The sequence below is a fragment of the Anser cygnoides genome, chromosome 1 (assembly GCF_040182565.1).
Source record: "Anser cygnoides isolate HZ-2024a breed goose chromosome 1, Taihu_goose_T2T_genome, whole genome shotgun sequence".
Lineage (NCBI taxonomy): Eukaryota > Metazoa > Chordata > Aves > Anseriformes > Anatidae > Anser > Anser cygnoides.
The window spans coordinates 89,937,186-89,959,330 of NC_089873.1; the positions used below are offsets into that span (position 1 = coordinate 89,937,186).

Consider the following 22,145-nt stretch of genomic DNA (forward strand, 5'->3'; position numbering starts at 1 on the left):
GCAAAGGGGAGGTGTTACTGAATAAAGCATCAGTTTGAATTCAGGAGATACAGACTGTGTTCTCATTTGCCAATGCCCATTAAGCTATTTGAACACATTGTTCCCTTTCCACTTTTCCAAATTCCCCACTTGTAAAATACAGCACAATTATTATCAGTGTAATTGCACAATAATAATGACGACATGGCTGTGGAGCTCCATGCAGTGGCGCTCTTGGATTTCTGCCAGAAAAAAAAAAGCTAAATATTTTTACATATGAAGGAATACCTCTAAGTATCTTAAATTTCACTCTAACGGCAAAGAAAAAGACAAGTTAAAAAAATGAAAGAAGCCAGCAACTCCCTCTTTAACGCTTCCTAATTAGTGCTCCTTCTCGCTAGCATTCCTTGCACACCAGGACCTTAGTGGGACCCTTCACGGCAGCACCAGGTGCTGGTTTTATACCAAACCTCCCTTGGGAGGGAGTTTCTGAGCACTGCCCCACGGCAGAGCAGCTGCAGGACTAGCTCAACATCCTGCTTCTGCCCATCCTAGGCATAAACTGACCAGGCTGCAGCCACAATACAAGTTCACTCAGTCAGCTGGCTTTGAGGAATGGCCTCTTCAGGACTACTTCAGCTGCCACTGCTTAGTGCTTTGAGGCTACTGTAATCAGCAAAGCAAGTGGTCAAAGAATTGGCCATAGTCCAATATTTGGACTTCCAAAAGTTCTCCAGTGGAGGTATGAAACCAGAATAGTGGATTTAAACTTCTTGCTAACAGGTTTGCTTTCTTAGACCCCTTTTGTGAATGTCTTTGAAATAGCTCACAGATTGAGGAATGCACCAATAACAGACTTAAAGATTAAGAAATCCTAAACCACACCTCCACGATGTCTAGATTAGTTTTATCAGAAGAGCAGAGCAAATAATCTTTCCCAAGGTCATTGCTACAAGCAAATTAAACTTGTAATTTGTTAGAGTGATTGAACTCCCCAAGGGAAGAATATAAATCTCTCTAGTATATGGGACAACCATGTTAGCTCATTTCACACTGCATATTTTCATTAGCTGGCACCGTGGAATGTGCTCCCTGTCTCCATATGCTCCAATTTTCAAACTGTCTGCAGATTTATGCAACTTTGCCAGGTGAGCGATTCAGACCCAAATTTGGCAAATCTTAGCCCTGACGTGGCATCTTGGTGTCAGTTCTTCATTGCTTTTGCCCACAGACTATCCTCTGAGGCCAGCAGGAGACTCCCCCCCACTGTTGCATAGCACTTTGGGATGTGATTTTTATCTTAAGTCATGCAAAAGCCTGTCCGTGCATAGGTGAGAATACTACAGTTATTACATTCATTTTTGTTCTAACCTTTAAGCTTCTCTTGTTATAGTATGCACACTCTTTATGCTCAGTGAGCTTTCCTTTTGAATTAAGAGGTGAAACCTTATGATAGAGGTTGCCTATGTATGCCAGCTTTTGTGAGAAGAAAGCATAACGTTTACTTTTTTATTGGAGCATTGCACTCGGGAAACAGCCGTCACACTCTTTAAATATGAGACTCCATTTGCCCAAAATTGCTGTTTTGCTGTTGCTGCCCTGCAATACACATTCATTTTCTTATGGGACTTCTTTCCAGTTCCCACATTCTGCTGGAAGGATAGCTGAACAGTGTTTGTAAAAAATAAAATAAAATAAAAAATAAAAAGGGGGGGGGGTGCAACAGCAAATGATGCTTGGTCAGAAAAACAGCTGATCAGCTAAAATGGTACAAAAGAACTTCTATTTCCAAGACTGAAAAGAATGGAAAGGAATTAAAAATAATAATAGCAGGTAATAATAACTGGCTTTGATCTGATTTCTATTAATCAAAATTATGATAGACATTAGTATCTTTTGCTTTACAATTAGTAATCCAGACAAAAAGTGAGTAGTTACATTTAACCTTAAGCTAATTCTTAGAATAACACTAATAGAAATAAATAAACAAGCATGATTAGCATAGAGAAAAAGGAAGCTCAGCAATCAGTCAACAGAACAAGCCATGGGCCCCAACAGCATGGACCACAAAGGAAACACCCACACTGAGGCACAGACTAGTCACTGTCCGGATTTAACTTCAAGAACAAAGGCAACACAACAGGGCCTTGTCAAGAATGTTCACTGTAGCTTTTGAGTTGGAAATTTTACTACAGTAAAAATGTTCCCCGTTTCTACTTTGTTTGGAAATCACAGATTTTTACAAAGGAGAATAACATGGAAACATGAAGTAAATTTCTAAAATTCCATCTGTTTGTTATGAACGAAACAGCTGAACTTAGGCTTGTTTTTTTTGTTGGCAGGGGATGGAGAGAGGTGTCATATTTTGTCCCTTCAGCTCAAGTCTTTGATCCATTCTCATGTAATACAGTTTTCTAGTAAAGTATGTAGGACAATATGGCACACAGAATGCAAGATTAGTTTCATAAGAAAAGCTAAGAGCATATTGGCAATCTTAGAAAGCAATACCACATTACAAGAGTCTGAACTAAAGAAACAGAAAAGCTTTTCCAAAAACTCACAATAGCATATAGTTTTTAGAAACTTCTGAAGGGCGAGACTGGCTCTTCTCATTTTCAGTAGCACTGATGCTGTCCAAGTACCAAGGAAACAGTCTCCAGCACACCAAGCTTACTTTTTGAGATGTTATCCTTTCATTTCTGGTACTTGCTCTGCTAAACTCAGATGAAAGCTGAATCAAGCTAGCCACTAATTCTTTAGGTAACAGATGCCACAGCTCCTTTTCACATATAGAGTGGATGCCCTTGATCATCCTGAAGTTAAGGGGAGGGAACTCGTACTCTCTCGGGATCTTCCAGTATCCACTCAGAAATTTGCAGCACAGGATACTGGCTGGTAGCACATGCTTTCAGTTATATCAACTCATATTTTACACTGAGGCAGGGAGGGATTCTTGAAGAACAAGTATCTTTCTAAACTGTTAACATTAGTTTCATGTCAATATTCATCACATACTTCATTTACAACCTTCTCAATGAAGTCCTCCAATTGTTATTTGGACATAAAAAAAAAAGGGAGGGGAATAAACACACACACACACACACACACAAAAGAAGGCAGAAATGCAGCTAACAAAGCACAAGAATCTGGTTGGCACCGTATTAATACCTCCGTAAAGTAGCCAAATGCATATCTCAATAAATCTCAGCCATTCCAGAGTATGCTATTTTTCAGCCTTATTATTTCCAATATTTTGCCTGTCATTTCTGAATGGCTTCTCAAAAATAAAAGCTTGTCCTTGAGAAGCCAGAAAAAGTTACTGTATTTTCAGTCTGAATCACCTCATAATATAAGCACTGAAATGCTAGGAATAATGTAAACTCTACAGTAAAATACAATGATATAGTATATCTAGAAATACCTCAGCTTAATAGGTGTTGTGCCATTAACAGTGAATTTTATGGAAGCTAGTAGATGTAAATCTGTCAGGTAGACAAAGATTTACAGTAGTATCCACTACAGTGGACGATTTTCATCACATTTAGGACTGTCAGGCAACTAGCGTGTTTTCTTCGGTTCCTTTAGTTGTGAGGCTCCTTCATTTTATTTAAAGGCTGGTTCTTTCACCTTCAGGAATTCAGTGCTGATGAATGGAGCGCTCCCCAGTGCCCTATCCCTTTTTACAGATATATCCTGGAGCTTGGGTGACTTTGCATGTTCATGCCACTCTTTCCCAGAGAAGTGCCTCAGCTCTGTGCATTGAACACTGTCATTCACAAGAAGTGAGACGCAAATCTGTGGCATACACATATACAAGGCTAAAATAACATTTGCAGTACAGTATCTGCATATTCGAAGAGAACAGACTGGTCACACTCTCCTGTTCTGAAACCACTGTTGGCACCTACCTCGGGGACAGTGGTGGGGATAAGGGCATGGAAATACCTTTTGGCCACTGAGCAGCTACCATGGAAGGCATGTATCCATGTGGGATGTGTCACTGACCTTCAGGATGATGCAGAGAACAAGCACTGAAGAGACTGAGACCAATCCCAGATCTGGCACCATGAGTGTTAAAATTCACCCCAGTGAGGGGTTTGGCAGCAACACTTGACAGGAAATGGCGGTACATGGTTTTGACATGCAAAAAATAAAGCATCTGTGCCTTATATCCATTATTGTTTTCATTTAAAAACAAAAACAACTGGCTTTACAGTCAGGAAAGGCCTTGCAGCAACACCAGGTTAGGGCGTCGTGGTGCCCAGGTGGTGGCAGGGGCCTGCAGGGCCGCTGCGTGAGGCAAGGCAGGGCCTGCCTGTTGCCAGACATGGCTAGTTCCAGATGGCTCCAGCCCCACATAGCAACAAGAAGTGAGGGGAACAGTGTGAGAAATGGCCTCGCAGACACCAAGGGGAAAAGAAGATGAGGAGGGGAGGAGGTGCCCCAGGTGCTGGAGCAGAGGTTCCCCTGCAGGCCATGGAGGAGACCATGGTGGAGAAGGTGGATGCACCCTGAAGGAGCTGTGCCTCATGAAGGGCCCCTGCTGGAGCAGGTTTTTCCTGAAGGACTGCAGCCCAGGTGGAGGACCCACACTGGAACAGCGGAAAAGCATTTGGAAGAAGGAGCAGCAAAGAGGAGCTGTCAAAGACTGACTGCAACCTCTCGTCCCTGTGCACAGCTTTGCGGGGAGGAGGCGGAGGAGGCTGGATGAAAGGGGTGAAGTTGAGCCTGGGGAGAAGTGGAGGGGGCAGTAGGCTTGCATTTGTTTCTAACTATCCAAACCTATTAAAATTGGCAATAAATTAACTTTATCTTGTCCTGCAGGCTGGTTCATCTTGTGTTCTCCCCCTGTCCTGCCAGGGAGGGGGAGAGTGAGAGTGTGGCCAGGTGGGTGCCTGGCAGCTGATGAAAGTCAGCCACTGGGCCACTTTTGCAAAAATAAATAAATAAAATAAATAAATAAATAACCAAAACCAAAAACTATTCCTTAACAGTTTCCTTACAACATGCAGGTCTCCAAAGTGGATATGAAAACAAACAAACAAAATTAAACAGAAACTCAGATCAGTTGCATATCTGAGAAGAATGATTGGCTTCACACCTTAACACTTGTTTTGCTCCTTTCTTCAGGGACTGGCTCATGCTTGCCATGCCGCTGCTCTTCATCACAGCCAGAAACAGAGGTGGCTGGGACCCTGCCATTTTAAACTTGGTTGTATGGGAGGAGAAATTGGTGAAAAAGGCAAAAAACACTACTGAAAGATTTAATTCCTTCTGCTGTGGTGCACATTTTACCTAAACGTCCATATAAACATATGAGAATCTCGGAAGCTTTCTCAAGCATAATGAGAGACTTTTCCTGGGATGAAAGAGAAGTTTCACAGGAATTAAACTAAATAACAAAATATACCATACTTTTAATTATACCTCACTATTTCCGCAATCTTAACTTTCATCAGTGCTACAACAGCACAATTATATGATACACCATAGGCAACCTAACTATTCAGCACTTGCAGCGCATATTCTGAAAGACGAAGACCTCTGACAATCACTGCTAAGCAGAGTCTAACTGTGCTAATAGCTGAGGCAAAATATCTTCATACCACAACACTCCAAATGCAGGAAATCTTGAACCAACGAACTCCTCAAAAGATGAGCAGTTACAAGCTTAAATCTACTTCCGATCAAAAACTGCAAAAGCACCTGATATCCAAAAGGAAGCCTGCCATGTGCTGCCTGCAGAGAACCCCCTATCTTCTTCAATTCTAATTAATCTTTCAATTTGCTTCATTTCCAGCTGGAAAACAGCAGCAGCAAAATACCTGCATCTTACAGGCTAATTCATGAAACAGCCTTTCCCCAAACTAGTCAGTGTCACTGCTCCTCCTGCAACCTCTGAGTTTTGGCATAATAGCTGATACATAATTCCCTAGCAACACATCCTAAATAATGCTTTCCAATTACAAGTGAAACATACAGTACATTCAGTTGCGTTTTATGGTACTAAAACTAATAACTACACAATTTCCATATTAATACTATCTGCAAGATAAATTCAAATACGTGGAAGGAGTAACCTTTAAATTAAATTAGAAGATTTCACAGCTTTATTTTTCACCACACACACTCTAATATGCATTCCATTTACAAGCTTTTTCCCTATTAAAATTTCACCATTTAAAATGCAGTTTTGACCACAGTCTGTCAGGTGTCTTCTGTCACCTTCACAGCATGTTTCAATGGTATCGAGCTAGGATTTTTACAGATTACTAGATCAGAAGAGTTCATTACAGTCTATAGTCTTTCTGCACAAGATGGCTGAATTCAAAGACAAAAAAAACGACGACAGATTTGTCACGTCCCTAGACGGATAGCTCCAGTGGTTAATTACATGTACAATTAAAAGTCCATTCTTTATTTTGATTTTTCTAACTGTCCTAATTGCATTCCCAGAATTCTGTAACACCTTTGTCATCCAAGAGGCCTCCAGAGAAATGCAGCCTTTTTTTCATAGCCTTACCAACTTCGTTTACTCTTCCTTCCCTGAAAACAGTTTTAATAAAGGTTTGGGAATTAACAAATTAAAATATGTCCATTTTTCTTGTAGTGGCATAAACTACAAAAGGAAGAAGCTTTGGACCCATTTTTATGTAATAGAAAAAAATCATGTATCTTCCATAGCAGTTATTCATATCCTATGTCCACTCCTCAGCATTTTTCCCCTGGGATGCAATTTGGGGCATTTTATTGTTAGGAAAAGGACCAAAAGCTATGAACAAGTTTAGCCAGTAACTAAAAACTTCTTCTTTCAGCCTTTTGAAATAAATTTAGCTCTGGAGTAAAGCAAAGCTAGGACACTAACTAAAGGAGGCTACTTTCAAGGGCTTTAAATAAGAAAATTTCTGAAGAGAGAATTACAGTAACAGTCTCCACATAGTGCCAGAAACCCACACTGAGCTTTGCTTTCTGTAGCAACACCACTGAAATCAGCAGACCCATCCATAAGTAAGGTGCAGATCCAAGACTAAGCCACACGGGATGAACTGGAAGTCAGGTCATCATTTTCTGAACATATATACATATATATTTTACTACCGCAAGTAATTAAAGTTGCCTGTGTTAGTATCGTGTCCCTGTTATTAAACTTACTTGCATTTCTTTTATAGAGAATCTTGTTCTTCAGGCATCCAAACAAACTAAAACACTTTGAAAGGTTCAGGTAGCCATTGAAATGGAAGAGAGACTTGCCATTTTGCAGGAGTATCTAATTCAAACTTAGGCCAAACTATAAACATTTCAAGGATCATTCATCCCCAGTAAGGATGCACTAGAATTTATCAGCTAAAATATTCAGAGACTCAGTTTATTTGAAACCCGCACTGCCCTAGTACAACGGGAGCACAAACATATCATTACAGGAGAGGAACTGACTGTACCCTTGCCAGCTCTGTATGAATGTTTGTACAGGAGAATGTGTTTTTAACTATTAAAACCATAAAGCTTAATAAATGGGCCATGCCAAAACTACATGCAAGAACTGTGTGACACATGAAGAAGCTGGACTTACCCACAAGAACAGTATCTATATGTTAGTTAAACTCTGTAAGGAAAAGGGATATTGAACCTTTACATTTACCCCTCATCATTTATAGCTCCTCGATAATGAATTCTTTGAGTCTATAAATATTTCTAATGTTTGGTGGAGACCCCCATACGAAACACATTTTTCACATTTTTTCAAATTAACATAATAAATTTAAAATATATGCATTACATGTTGTGCTCATGACGCATCTTCACACATCTGTTATGTCTTATATGACCCTGCATGGATTACCACCGAATACATAGGTGTGGAGCTCCTTCAATTCTCTATGTTTATTTGCAGGATCTGTTTCTGTAGGTATTGATGTCAAGTAACAATTTCCTGAACTGCAATGTAGTTAAATTACTTTCTTTATTGGTCTGGAAGACTCGAAAGGACATGGGGGAAAGAAGGAGGGGACAAGAAAACCATATGCAAACAACAACCCACAACCCTGTCTTCGTATTAACTGCTCATAGAAGGAAAGGTTGTTGCTCTGTTAAGGCTGAACTTTGCAGGGAAACTTCTCTTAAGGAATTTTTGTCCATGATTATATCCCCTGGAGCATAAATTACAGAATAAATACAGGATAGCTGCTGGGATTTAGCATCATTTGTTGTGATGACTGGGCGGCTCAGTCCATTGGAAAACTACAGTAACATGTCGCCCTGTATACTGCCCTTCAGGAATTGCAATTTCACAGTTTGATTCCCAGCACTGCCTTGCGGGGCTGCTACCATAATGAGTTTCTGGATCTTCACACACCATGTGAAAGATTCTCTTTGCTGTAGTTTCCCAGTAGGGAATGCAGAAAACACTAGCGGAAAAGGTAGTTAAGGCAAAGCATATCAACACCGAGAAGGCAGGATGAAGCACTCTGAACACTTCACTGGAGGCAAATGTGGACTTGTCTTTTTCTCTGCTGCATTGTCTTTTCCACTTCAGCATTACTATTTCAGAGAACCAACACAGTGGCTTTTACACAGCCAAGTGCAGGGATCACACGGGGGAAGTGAGGAATGTTGTGTTTCTGCGTGGGTCTTGAGTAGTAATTGCAAACTGTGACTTTATACACTGGGAAGAGCAATTAAGTCGAAAGAACCCAGAATAAGTGAACCAGGAAACTTCAGATGAGGAAAAAATGATTTCACGCACACAAGCTTCACAATAACTTTTTTTTTTTATAACAAAGTCCGTGTCTTTTCAGAGCAGTCCAAACAATATTTCTGTAAGTGCCTTCACTTGAATATCAATTGCCTTCTTTTCTATAAGTGCCTTCACAAAGAAATAACATACTTGGTACAGCCTCTTTCATTAACTGCTTGTCTTTTACATTTTAGATAAGTGAGCTTTTAGACAGTAGAGTGACACCTTAATAAAGCAAGGCTGTAAACCTCAGTCACCTGTCCTAATGGTCACTAAAATCTCAGTTTCAAGAGCATTTGTCCAGGATAAATATGTTTTTATATAGCCAACAGTTACAATATAGGTGTATGTTTGGCTTCAAAGCTTTTACTTTCAAGAAGAAAAAAATAAAATATAGATGTCTATGGATGAATATAAGGAAGATGATAGGTGGCCATTTTGTTCTTATATATTGAGAGTTGCTGTACGTTGCTGCTTCAAAAGCAATTTCACTATTTGGAAAAGTAATCGCATTTTTGATCTTGTCAACAAATGACAGCCGAAGAGCACAAGCAATTCAGTAAGGTTAAAATATAAAGGTGGATCCATAAAAGGGTGACTGCAGTTAAAATATGCAAAACTGCATATAAAAGGTTCCTCACAAAGGAATGGCAGAATATATCCCCTAGGAATTATTACGAAAACAGTTTAACTGTGTGGATAAAAGTTGAATGGGTAAGAGGGAAGAGGATTACCCTCCTCACACAATTATACCAGTAGAAATCACATACACAAATAAAGATTAAAGCTCCAAACCAAAACACTCCTCCCAGGGAACATTTTGGAAATGAAATTAAAGCCAAAAAAAATTCTTCAAAAAAACACACTGTTCAAAGAACGTCCTGCACAGTTTCTGCAGGATTTTAGAGAACAAAAGGATGTAGAACAAAAAATCATACATTTGGGTGGAAGAGGGTTTCAGCAGGGAAGAGGAAACAGATGTGTAATTCGACCTTATTGGAAAAGTCACAAAAGCAAAGTCAGAAATGCACAGATAAATCTGCATATATAGAATATCCAGTAGTATCCAAACAAAGAGGAATGCATTTCTAATGCAGTTGCTGGCTCTGACAAGCAGAATCAAATGTGAAAGAGGAACTAAGAGCCAGGATACACAATGAGCATGTAGCCCTGCCACAGCTAGGATGTTTCCTAATACCCAGTTGAAATTCCCATGTTACAACACGTGCTATTTCTCGCGTGCTACCCCAGTAACACCAGAGCCTGACTCCATCTCCACCACCCCAACCGGCAGCGACTCATCACTGGACTCACCCCTGTACCTCAGCATCTCTGAAGGGATGCCCCCAGCTGGGCACCGTGCTCCAGCTGCAGTCTCACTGGTGCCAAAGAGAGGGGAAGGATTGCTGCCCTCACTCCTGCTAACACAGCCCAGGATGGGGCTGGTGTTGCCCTGCTGAAAGTTGCCCTTGCTGAGCTGCAGGAGGCCCCTGCCAGGCTCATTCCAGCCTCTGAAAGGCAAAGGATTTGCTCCACCATCTTGATGGGGTTTAAGGTGAGGCTGACAAGCCTGTAGCCCACCAAATCCTCCTCCTTCTTGCTCTTTCACAACTAACATGAAGTTCGCTTTCATCCAGCTAACAGGAGCCTCCCCCAGTCACCGTGATCTTTCCAAGACAATAAATGGCATCCCTCAGCAACCCTGGATGCATCCGATTTGGGTCCATAAACTTGTGTACATCCAACTTTCTTCCCGGTGGTATCACTATTAGGACAGGAGATTGCACCTCCACAGGAAGAGGGCTCTGCAGTGTGAGCTAGTTTTCCATCAGCCATTCTGGAAAACAACTGAGCTGTCCTGGCACTATGGCAGCATTTCTTTAAATTGCGCTTCAACGTGGTAAAATTGATAGAGCAGGACAGGTAAATGAAGACAAGGCAGAACAGATTAAATTCCTCACTTAGCTAGTAGAGCGATCGTATTTATTTCTTCCTGAATTTATCATGAAGAAAATCCAGAGGACTTGAAACTAACACTGCCACTTTAGAAACGTTGGTGTGCCAAAATAAAGGTATGAAGAGCTCCCTAAGGTGTATATTAGGATCTTGTTCAAAACCTGCTTCTCCATTGCTCTTCTTCTTCAAAGGAAGATCTCTTTCCTACTCCAACTTTGAAGCAAAACAGGCTTGGGATTAGAAACAGCAGAAACGGCATTGGGGTGGTGGGATAGGTGGGGAAGAAAATTGTGAAAGTAGAGCTGTCCTCCCACTATGTGCAGGTAACACTGCCAGCTTCATCAATTATAGTATCACATATACAGCATTCTGAATTAATTTCAGACATTTTTAATCTCCAAATTCAAATTAAACCTCCCCTAAGTGCCCACCCACTTGAAAAAAACAATGTAATTAATCCTCTGAAGTTATATTTGAAGAGACATGATAGTCGCCCCCTTAAGGATAAATGTGCTGCCCAAAAGAAGAGACTAGGAGAAAAACAGCAGGGATGTTAAACCCTAACTTAAGGCTACTTTGTGCATTATGCAGTGAACAAAGCAGCTAAGAATGAAGATGGCCCATCTGTCTTAATGGGTGTGAAGGGATTGACATATTTTTCTTTAATGTCACTCTGGACTGCCTCAGTATCTCTGAAACTCACAATTTAAATTGTGGTAATGCTGCTTTAACCAGTTTTAATAACTTCACTGGAAGACTCCTCATTCTCTTTGTACACAAAACCAGAACTGGAAGGAAATCTTGGTAAGGATGTTGTTAGAAGAGGTCAAAGGTGAAAACCTTCAGACAGGTGGACAGCTGCAGCACATCCCTTGCATTTGAAGGAAATGTCATTTGCCAAAACAATCTGACACCAATCTTGGGAGTAAGAAACCCTGCCAGCCTAACTCCGGGCATCACATGACTCATACTCTGCAGTCCACTAATATTTAAGTTTTCATTTCTGATCTGGATTTTGCTGCTCCAAAATCATTAAGGCACCTCATTAAATATGCAAAGCATCACTAAGCCATCGGTGTACTGTAGGAGCCAAAACTGCATTTACTTTCTTTTTTTTTTAATCTTCTGGACCTTAATTGCTGTATTGACAGTAAAGAAACAGTTGTTTACCTTCCAAAGTCTCAGGAGTGCCTGCCAAATTAATCCTTTTAAGCAGTGTTTCTTGAGCTCCAGAAACAACTAAGTAGCATGCAAAGCAGTGAGATACTCCGTTAAGAAGCAGTAAACATACATACTGCTTCAAAATTAACCTTCACTATTATGACTTGTCAAAGATTTGTTCTTTTCCATTTCACGTAGTTCAAAGGTTCTGAAAGGTGGGTGGTTTCTTAAAGTGCAATCAGGAAACTTTGAAAATCGTATTCAAAAGACTTTTGTTACCTGAATATGTACAGTGGCCACAATGCACACAGGAATGTTGGCGAGGAGATATTATTTAAAGAGTGAGCTCACAGGATCTTAAAGCACCAAAACGAACAAAATTATTTAAAAATAGACTCCTAGAAATTATGTGCACATTGCAAAGCCGAGCAATGCTTTAAAGGCTATGAAAGAGTGCACAATACTAGTCATCTGTGATAGGATGTCCTACAGTCACTACTGTACGTTTTAGGGCATAATTCTTTTTTCCTCCCAAAGACTGACTTGTCACTCACTCTGCTGATAAATTTCAAAGAGTTGGAATTTTCCTATAGAAATTGACTCTTGTCTTACAACTGAAACAAAACAACAACAGCAATTTTTTCTTCTCAGATGATGCTTACACGTCACTTGCAAAGGAAGTGAAAACTGCAGCAGAAACAGTGACAAGCAATTCATGTTTCAGTACCAGATCAGGAGCACATTGATGGGCTTCCACAAAAATCAGCGACACACCCTAAATTTTTGCCACTGCTCTCCTCGCACACTCCTTTATCCGCTCAGAGGTAAAGCTGGGCTCCCTTGAGACAGAATCTTTCCCACTGTGTTTGGGACATACACCCAAGATGGGTCGGACAGAACTGAAGCAAATGGTTAATGGACAGAAGTTTAAAAATCAAGAAGCAGATGCATGTGTAGATGCACTTCAGCGTACAGGATGTAATACAGCCACTTCATTTGTATCTCAAGGCCTCACCATTCTCTTTTAAGGTCCTCAGCAGAGTGTTTATATGCTCTCCTATTGCTACCTCTAAATTTCATTGACTCCCAGTTCTCCCCAGAATAATTTCAGCCTGGAAAATTTAAGAGCTTGTTTGCAATAACGAGGCCATAACAAAGGCAAAAGGGTAGCAAATTTGAGAGTAAATGTGTGAGAAATGAGTCTTTTGGTGTAGCTAAGTTCTGAGCAAGATCAAGCAGTCATAGCATTGTTCTAGGTCTAGCAGGAATATCTGTGGCAGGAGGGAAATCAGGAGCACAAAAGGACACATTTTGTAAGTGCCCTGCTTTGTTTAAACATATAAACTCAGGCAAGGATTATGCGACTGAACAGCTGTAAGGCAACCTTCCCATACCTTCTCAACCCTCTTAAAATATACAAGATGGACTGAATGTAAAGATGGAGTCTATCATAATCTTCTCATAATGAAAATGTAAGCAATATCTTACCTCTCTCTCTCTTCAGTACAGAATTTTGCTACACATGGTACAGAAGGTTGCTAAAACTATACTGATGAGCATGAAGTGCTAAAGAACAAGGTTGATGTTTTTAAACTATGTTTTTCATTTTGCAAATTCATTATGTAGCTCCTCAAGATTATTAACAGAAAAATTAGCTGTTTTGGATAAATAATTTCAGATAGCATTTCATTTTCAGATCTACTCCCCAGCCATTATAACACAGCATGACATTTCTGTCCCACTACTCAAGACTGATCTTTACTTGAGGAACAATCTGTACATTGGCAAGCAGAAGAACTGCTTGCATTAGTTCTGCTTTGGATGGGCCAATGTTTACAAAGAGAGCATCTAACTGCATCAATATAAAATTGTCGGCAGTAGCCAAAAGTCCATGTCCGCTGTGACTTCAAATATTGTTGACAACAAATAGATTGAATGTGGGGCAGCAATGAAGGGAAAAAATTCTAAAACTCTTCCGTGAGGAGAGGCAGAGGGACAGCACAATTTCCCCCCTAGGAATGTGACTATTTGCTGTCCTTATGGACTTGTGCAGCTTCAAAGTGCACATAGCTATCCACGTTCTAACTCAGCAAGAAATAGCGTAAAAATAGTGTTGAAAATCCACACTGTGGATACTGAACAGTGCTCTAGGAACTTTATATATAAGCCTTCCTCCCCTCTCTCCCCACAGCAATTATAGGCAATGTTGCAGGAGGAAAAAAAAATAACAGTTTATCACACTCTGCAAAGGGAGTGTTTCCTTTTGCAAGAGAAGCCACGTGTCTTTCATACATATTAATCCATTAGCATGCTCACACATGTTCACTTCAAATTCGTGGTAGCCTTCCTACCTTGATGTCTATCTATCTTTGCCAGTGCAAACAAAAGAACATACAGAAAGCAGAACTGCAGTTGCTTTCCAGAGACTGTCAATGAAGATCACTCTTTAGTATTTCTTTAGTCCGAGGTACCACAGCTTCTAAATTTAATTCCTTGTACAAGAACCCCTGCTCTACATGGTCCACTATGATAACTATGCATTGAGATAGATGGATAGATAATCAGTAGGAAAACCAGTTTTAGACAAGCACTGAGAATTCCACAGACTTGAGACTATAAACTAACATAAAACAAGATCAGTTTGGCAAAAGACTAATACTGGAAAGTCTAACAGAAAGCAAGATGTTCACAGAGGCTAATGACACCAGTAAGAACTGAGGACATCTCTGAGAGCAGGCTGGCTCCTTAAATGACCTGTGCTTATTAGAAATGTTTATATTTAATGTCCAGGGCAAATATACAGCACATAACGGCATTGCAGTTATGGCTAAGCTCCCTGTCAAAAATGAGAAATATTTCCTTTCTTTCTTCAGTGCATCCCACCGAGCCCTTGAGGAAATAAGGCTGTTCACCCCACCATTTCAGCACAGGAACCATTTTCATAAGAAAGACAGAGAGCTGGGGCTGTTCAGCCTGGAGAAGGCTCAGGGGTGACCTTATTGTAGATTTTCAATACTTAAAGGGGGCTTATAAAAAAGATAGTGAGCAACTTTTTGCTTGGGCAGACAATGACAGGACAAGGGGGAATGTCTCTAAACTAAACAGGGGAGATTTAGATTAGAGTTTAGGAGGAAATTCTCCAGTCAGAGGGTGGTGAGGCACTGGCACAGGCTGCCCAGAGAAGCTGTGGATGCCTCATCCCTGGAGGTGTTGAAGGCCAGGCTGGATGGGGTTTTGAGCAACCTTGTCTGGTGGGAGGTGCCCCTTACCATGGCAGGGGGGTGGAATTAGGTGATCTTTAAGGTCTCTTCCAACCCAAGCCATTCTATGATTCCTGAAAAGATTAAGATCAGTATCATGACAGGCCATTTGCAACTGCCATCACACAGAGAGGAACACAACCCTGAAGAAACCATCAACACTGCCGTGTAGTAATAGAGCTGCAGTTCAAAGCTCAGAGACAGACAGTTCCTTTGACCAACAGTGCCCATAGATAAGGAGAAAAATATGTGTTAAAGAAGAGCTTAAGAAAAGGTTTCCACTGAGATTTTATAGAGAGAGGCCTCCTGGGCAGAGTAACACAGAGGATCCTGAACCAGATCTATCTTTGTACCAGAGGACAACAAATGCCTGTCATGGCCCTAACAGCACTCCCAGCCCTGGCTGTCCCCTTTCGCCACCATGCCCAGGGCCCAGGACCCCATCTTACCCCCAGAGCTGTCAGCCTCTGCCCCAGCAAGGCCAGGCTCCAGCTCCCACAGCCCTGCCCACCATGGGCCTCACAGAGACAGGCCACTCACAGGGCCACAGCCTGGCCGGCCCTGACCCTGCTCCTCTCTGATGGCTCCCCAGCCTGTGGGAGGGTGTCCTGGTGTTCAGAGATTTCTTGGGGTTTATCTGGGTGACCTGAGTGTGAGCTTGGTAAAATATATGACACTCCCTCCATAAAACATTTTTGACAACAGTTCCCATGCACCACCAGCACTGTCATCATTCTTACAGGAAACCCTGAACATGGGAGTCAGCTGCAGCAAGAAAGTGCAGATTTTGTTTCCCTGGATCCTGCTTTTGGTGAAGCTGAGGAGGACAAGCTTCCCACAGCCACTGTGACGGAAACTGGTGAGGCAAGCAGCTCTTAGGTTTTCCGAGTTTCGGAGCAGAAAATAGGAGGCACCTTGTCTTACAGAAAGGAGAGAGGATTTTATGTCACTTACTGAACCCTCTCAACAGGTCAATTAGTAGCAGAATCAAAACCAATCCAAAACCAAAACAAAACTAAAGACCCACCCATCCTTCAGTTCCAGCTAGACAACAGCTAGAGCTAAGTTCTGTGTCACGTTGGCCTGGAGGAGCAACAGCCACATCACATCAGCTAGAAGAAGATCCTACAACACTCTCTGGAAAAAAGCAGTGGATAGATTGAATAGCTTGATGGTTTGAGTAGCATGACTGCTCAAAGTTGTGTTTTGTACAATTTTCTGTAGAGAGGTTTTGTTTGACCGCCTGGATGCTATGCTACAGGCATTTAACTAGCTGCTCTTTGAGTGCTTTGGAGTACATGCCTCAGGCACGAAAGGCATTTGACCAACCCAATTATTATTCCATGTACAGTCTGTTGCTATGCCCCAACACATTGCTATATAACCAGCTATTTCCTCATATATTCATGCCTTTGGCTGCGATTCCAAAAAACAAATCTTTTGCAAGACTAGTTCTGTATTCCGTCCCATCAAAGAAACCATCTGCTTGACCCAGGATTTTGCATTTCCAGCTTGGGAGTTATGTTCACTTTCCGTGACCAGGCATCCATTCTCTCTGCCTTCTTGTCATAAGTCTTAGCAAAAACAATACAAAACAAAAAATACAAAACAAACCCTACAACCATAAGTCCTCAAAATGCTTTTTCCCATTTCCTGATCCATTGAGTGTGCTGCTTTTGCCCCCTCCTTTTCAGAAAGGAAAGCAACCATCTATAACCACATTGTTGGAACAATTGTCTCCCAAACAATCAAGTCTTTCAAAGCAGACAGTTCTCCTTTGGGAAAGTTTATTGCTAAATATCAGTTCAAACAGCAGGTTCAAAAACATTGCCCTTTTCTGAGATTTGACTCCTACTCTGATTTCAGTGACCCTCTAACATCAAGCCATCATACCAGCACTGAAATGTTTTTCTTTTCTGTGTCTCTTGGCTATAAACATCACTGTAGTTACCTTTTTTCAAACCTATTATTTTTATTAAGAAAAACTATATTAGCTCATAGGCAAAGTTTATACTGGAGGTTTTATCTCCTGGGAAGGTAGGTTCGGGTACATGTAAGCTGAGAGTGATATACTTCATGTAAGTGGAGAGTGATGCTCCGAAGTTACACCTCTACAATTTTTTGTCACTACCAATGACAGACAGCCACTTAATTTCCCTTCATCTCCACTTAGATTTGTACCATATTACTTTCTCCAAAGTCTTTCCTACCTTTGGTAACATCAGGGCAAAAGCACCCAAAGGGAATAAACAAGTTGCCCCTACACTGAAAAGATTTTAAGTAGGATAAAGCTATACAAGACCCAGAAAGCAAGGTGGAGTCAAGCACAGCAGATACAATCTTACGAAGTCTGATTTCAAGTTTTGTCTGTGTTACTGGAAATGCCCTATAATATCAGGACTAGGAAGGAGGGCATGTGGCCATAGAGGCAAACTAGAAGTTTTCTCACAAATGAAACATTAATATGAGAGGATGTGTCATGCAAAATAACAACTGTATAACTGATTTCCTAAAATGAGTCACACAAAAATGCACAGACTTGCAGTTTTGTAGCTGCAAAGTTGTTTGTTTTTTTTTTTTTACTGAAATCAGCAGGCTGAGAGACCACACACCAAAGCACCGTTCAGAGTAGTATATCTTAGTTCACTGATATTGACTGAAACAATTAAAAACTTCATTAAGCCACAGGCACACAGCCTACCCTGCAAATTTGAGACAACTTACTTAGAACACTTGCAGATGTCGGTAAATCATAATGTTTGATTGACTTACCTGTCATAACCTGATGATCTTTAGCAACAAAATGTGCATCATGCAATGATTCTGCTCGCTGGAAATCATCCCCATGCAAATTATACATTTTATTTTGTATTAAGTAGTTTATCATGGCCTTTTATTCCCCTGTCCACACAGTTCACCAGATGCTTTTAAAACAGGCCCCTGACAGAAACATAACTTGTCTACCTCTTGATCAAGAAAGGGGAAAAACAAGAAAGGAGAAGCTAAGAAATCCGTTTTCTTTTTAAAAGCAGGATGGCAGTTGTGTAAGTATTCCCAACAGTTTTTCTGCAAAACAGAATTAAAAAAAAAAAAAAAGCAAAGCTATAAACACTCAAACAGCATGTATAGCATTAGTGTTTTCCTCTGTCCTTTTAAAGATTTACTGTCTTTGAAGTTATTGTCTCTCAACAGTCTGCCACAGTAATGTTGCATAATGCTGACAACCCAGCCAAAGCTCACAGCAGAAATAAATACAAGAGTTAAGTTTGTGAAACAGGGTTGACATGAACCAAGATTGCCTTGACTTTATAGTTCCTCCACCTGGGTCCTTCTTTCTCTGGAAGTCATGAGACGATGGAACATGTTGTGTAACCCATTAATTTGCTGGTCTGTGGCCAGTGCAATGGATATTATATGCTTCGTGTTCCGTTTATTTAGCCATTCATGAGCTTATTGGTCCAAACACTCCCACATATTAAACATCCCACCAGACAATTAAGAGTGAAGTACTGTTGCATTACACCTCTTTTTAAAAGGGTATTCTTAATTTTGATGATCTCTGTATATTTCAAGGCTTTAGAATTATTGGAATTTGGACAGGTTGTAATATCAAAATGAAATAATTTCCTGCTGAAAAGAACATTGCAAAGCTGGCCACTTTGGAACAGGTAAGAAGACTACCCATTAGTAGGGCATAGCATCTTTCACTTACAATATGATAAAGGAAACGGTATGTGTATTCCCCATTTCAAAATGCAGACCAGATCTCCAGGGAAAAAGAGCTGTGTTATTGGTGACTCAACATCCAGGTAATTTTATCCTAGAATATTTAAGGTATCTGGGTAGGAATTAGAAGATGAAGCAAAGAAGCATGCACATCTGGAAAGACTAGATTGCTAACTCGGCCTACATCCCACGTGAGACTTCCTTAAATATAAGGAAAACTCCAGACGAGCAGTTTTTAGGCAGGTGTTAAAGTCAGTAGTGTCTGTACTGTACCCATTGGAAACAAAAAAAAAAAAAAGTACAGCACAGACATGAGAAAAAGCAATACTATAACGGCTTGTGAGGGAGCTATGGGAGTGAGAAATAAATATTGAAGTAGATAGCACAATTGGCTCAAGAGCTTCCTTTACTCCCCCCCCGCCCCGAGGTCTCGGTTCATCAGTGCCTTTCTCAAGAGGGGTCTTCTTCTGTGAAGAAACCAGGAGAGTAACAGGCCCTCTTACACCCTCTTCAGCCTATAACACGTAACTGCAATGAAGGATTACAAAACATAAGGAAAGGTGTGCATGTGCTAGTTCCAGGGGACCTGGGCTTCAGAGGACCTCGTGAACAGCCAGAGGGAGAGGGCGAAGGAATACTGAAAACGAGCTGACAAGTCCAAGAAAGCAGAACTTCAGCTGAACCGACCCTGGTTTTGTAAAGTTTAACCAAGTTTCACTGCTGCAACTTCATTTAGGGTGGAATAAGTGATTCATACTCAGCCTTTTTGCAAACAGGGTAAAAAAAACAACAAACACAACAACAACAAAACCACCAAGCTAAGAAATATCAGTAGAGTGAAACGATTAAGGGAAGCATCAGTGATAAAATCAATCACTAGATACAATTTTGCTTACAACTGCCTATGGATATTTTTGAAAATATCCCTAGTTTATGTTTTCTTAAGAGTAATTCACATTTGCTACAGACAAAGAGCCACCATGTTATAGCTGCTGTCATTCTAGCTTACCTTTATAGCCATCAGTTCAGGTAGCTATGGCCCTCAATTCATTTCATCATTATTACCACCATCCAAAGCAGTGCAGCATTACAAAATTTCTTTGACTGTAATTAAACAGATCATTTCCTTTTATTTAATACTGAAAAGCAATAAGATGTTATTAGCAGGTGGAAGTTTTAATGCCAGTTTATTAGTACTACTGACTTGGTCCCTGCTGATAGTTGCCGTGAAGGCCAAAAGGTTAACAAGAGTTGGCTGGGATTAAACAGTCACCAGGTGTTTTCCTTGTGGTTGATGGAGTAAAGCCAATTGAAATTATCAGTTTAAAAACTAGTCACTAACAACTCTTTGTTTCAACATGGAAACATCACTTTCATACACAAAATAGATAGATAGATAGATAGATAGATAGATAGATAGATAGATAGATAGATAGATAGATAAAAATTGAAAAAAATCCTCTCTGTTGCTGCAATAATTTTGACATAATTTGTAACAATTAGAGCCAGCAGCAGCCAGATTTCCCTCAGACTTCAACAGCTTCCTCAGAAAACAGAAGTGCAAAGAAAGTGTAACACTTCACATTACAATAATAATGATCTGTTCAGTAAAATAAAGTTTCACAGCTTTCTGAGTTTTGTGAGCAATATTTAAGGCACAGAACAGGTGTTAAATTTTTTCTAGAGGACTTTTAATTACCTAATTCATATCAGTAAAGAGCTGTAATAAAATAACAAAAATCTGATTAAATATGAGGCAGGCAGCACAGATAATAAAAGAAATACACACTGTTGTTTTGGACTGAATACGCTGGTATTTGGTCCAAAGTAAAGCAGATGGCAAACCAAACAGGTAAGCACCCACTTTATCTTGCAAATCCTGTTGTTCTCTGATTACTCTTATTTATTTGAGGTACTTCAACACATCTGCAAAATTAAGCAGACAGAAGAGATGACAGATTTGTGTTGCAGAAACTCATTGTCAGAGGATAAGAAAAAACAATTACCATATGTACAACAGTGCCCTTAAAAAACACATCCATCAAAACCAAGTGATATTACCTGAGTTTCTAGGTTCTTCTCTTGTACTTCCTCCTGTGTAGGGCTGTATCCTGACCAGAGTTCACCAAAGCTGGAGTCCCATCTATTAGGTCAGCCCTTTTGAACACATATGTTTATGTACATGTGCACATGGGTGAGAACATATCTTTATACACATACCAGGTATACATTTTTATCAGTCTTTAACCTGAATGGCCTTATACCATGAAGTCACTAACAGGAATTGCTGTACATGTTTTCACTACTTATAGCTTCATCTCATTTTCAAAAATATTTCAAGACTTCCTAAAGGCAGAGTGAAGTTCTCACTATACTGATATCAAAAGTGGCTTTGACGAGGTCAGGATTTCACACTTTATAGCTAATTCTGAATAGAAAGAAAAATTATTTCCAGCTGGGGGTGGGAGGAAGGAGTGGGGACGGGAATTTCTGTGCAACAGAAATATTTGAAAACTGTTTTCCAGGTGAATTCTACTCCCCAAGGAGCGGCTTTCTTTATTTAGGGACGTGCCTTTCTACAGTTGCAAAGCATTTCAGGCAATCCATTAGAAAATCCTGATATTAAAGTGTTCAGCCTCATTCCCTGCCTGTCCATTCTACTGCATTTTCTGTTCAGAACCCTATCATTCTCATAGTGCTGCTAATGACAACAAAATGCTCTCTTCCCTGTAGAAATTTCAGAAGGATAAAGCTGAAGTATTCTGCAAGGACAAAGGGTACATTAAAACGAGCCGTGGAGTATATGGTAATCATGACATGAAGAAAACAACCTCTCCAGGCAACCTATTCCAGTGTTTCTTCTAAGGTGAAAAAAATATATATATTTCTTAATATCAAGTTTGAATTTTCCATGCTCCCACTTCTGCCTGTTGCCTCTCATCCCAACGCAGGCAGCACTAAGGGCTCCCTCCCCTCAGCCCACCCTTCTCCAGGATGGACAAGCCCTGCTCTCACAGCATCTCCTCCTGCCCCCGTGTGCTCCAGCCCCTGACCAGCAGTGACCCACTGCTGGGCTCACTCCTGTACCTCAGCATCTCTGGTGCCGGGGAGCCCCAAACCAGGCATGACGCTCCAGGTGCTGTCTCACTGGTGCCAAACAGCTAATCAGGGGAAGCTAACGTGTTCGACCTGCTGCCCGTAGGGACCCTAGGGCTTTTTCTCTGAAGGTGTTTTCTCCGCTTTAGGTCCAGCCTGTATTGTGGCATGGAGTCACCCCAGCCTGGGGGCTGGGTGTGGGAACGACTTGTGCTGAACTGCTGGAGGTACCA

At 40.8% G+C, this 22,145-nt stretch overlaps 1 long non-coding RNA gene across 1 annotated transcript in view; it reads right to left on the reverse strand.

The window, feature by feature from the left end:
• Positions 1-21,269, reverse strand: part of LOC106039525 (uncharacterized) — a 48,744-nt gene extending 27,475 nt beyond the window's left edge. Inside the window, exon 1 of the long non-coding RNA XR_010833433.1 lies at positions 19,826-21,269. This is a non-coding gene — a long non-coding RNA (uncharacterized lncRNA). The remainder of the gene's footprint in view (positions 1-19,825) is intronic.
• Between the last annotated feature and the right edge of the window lie 876 nt (positions 21,270-22,145).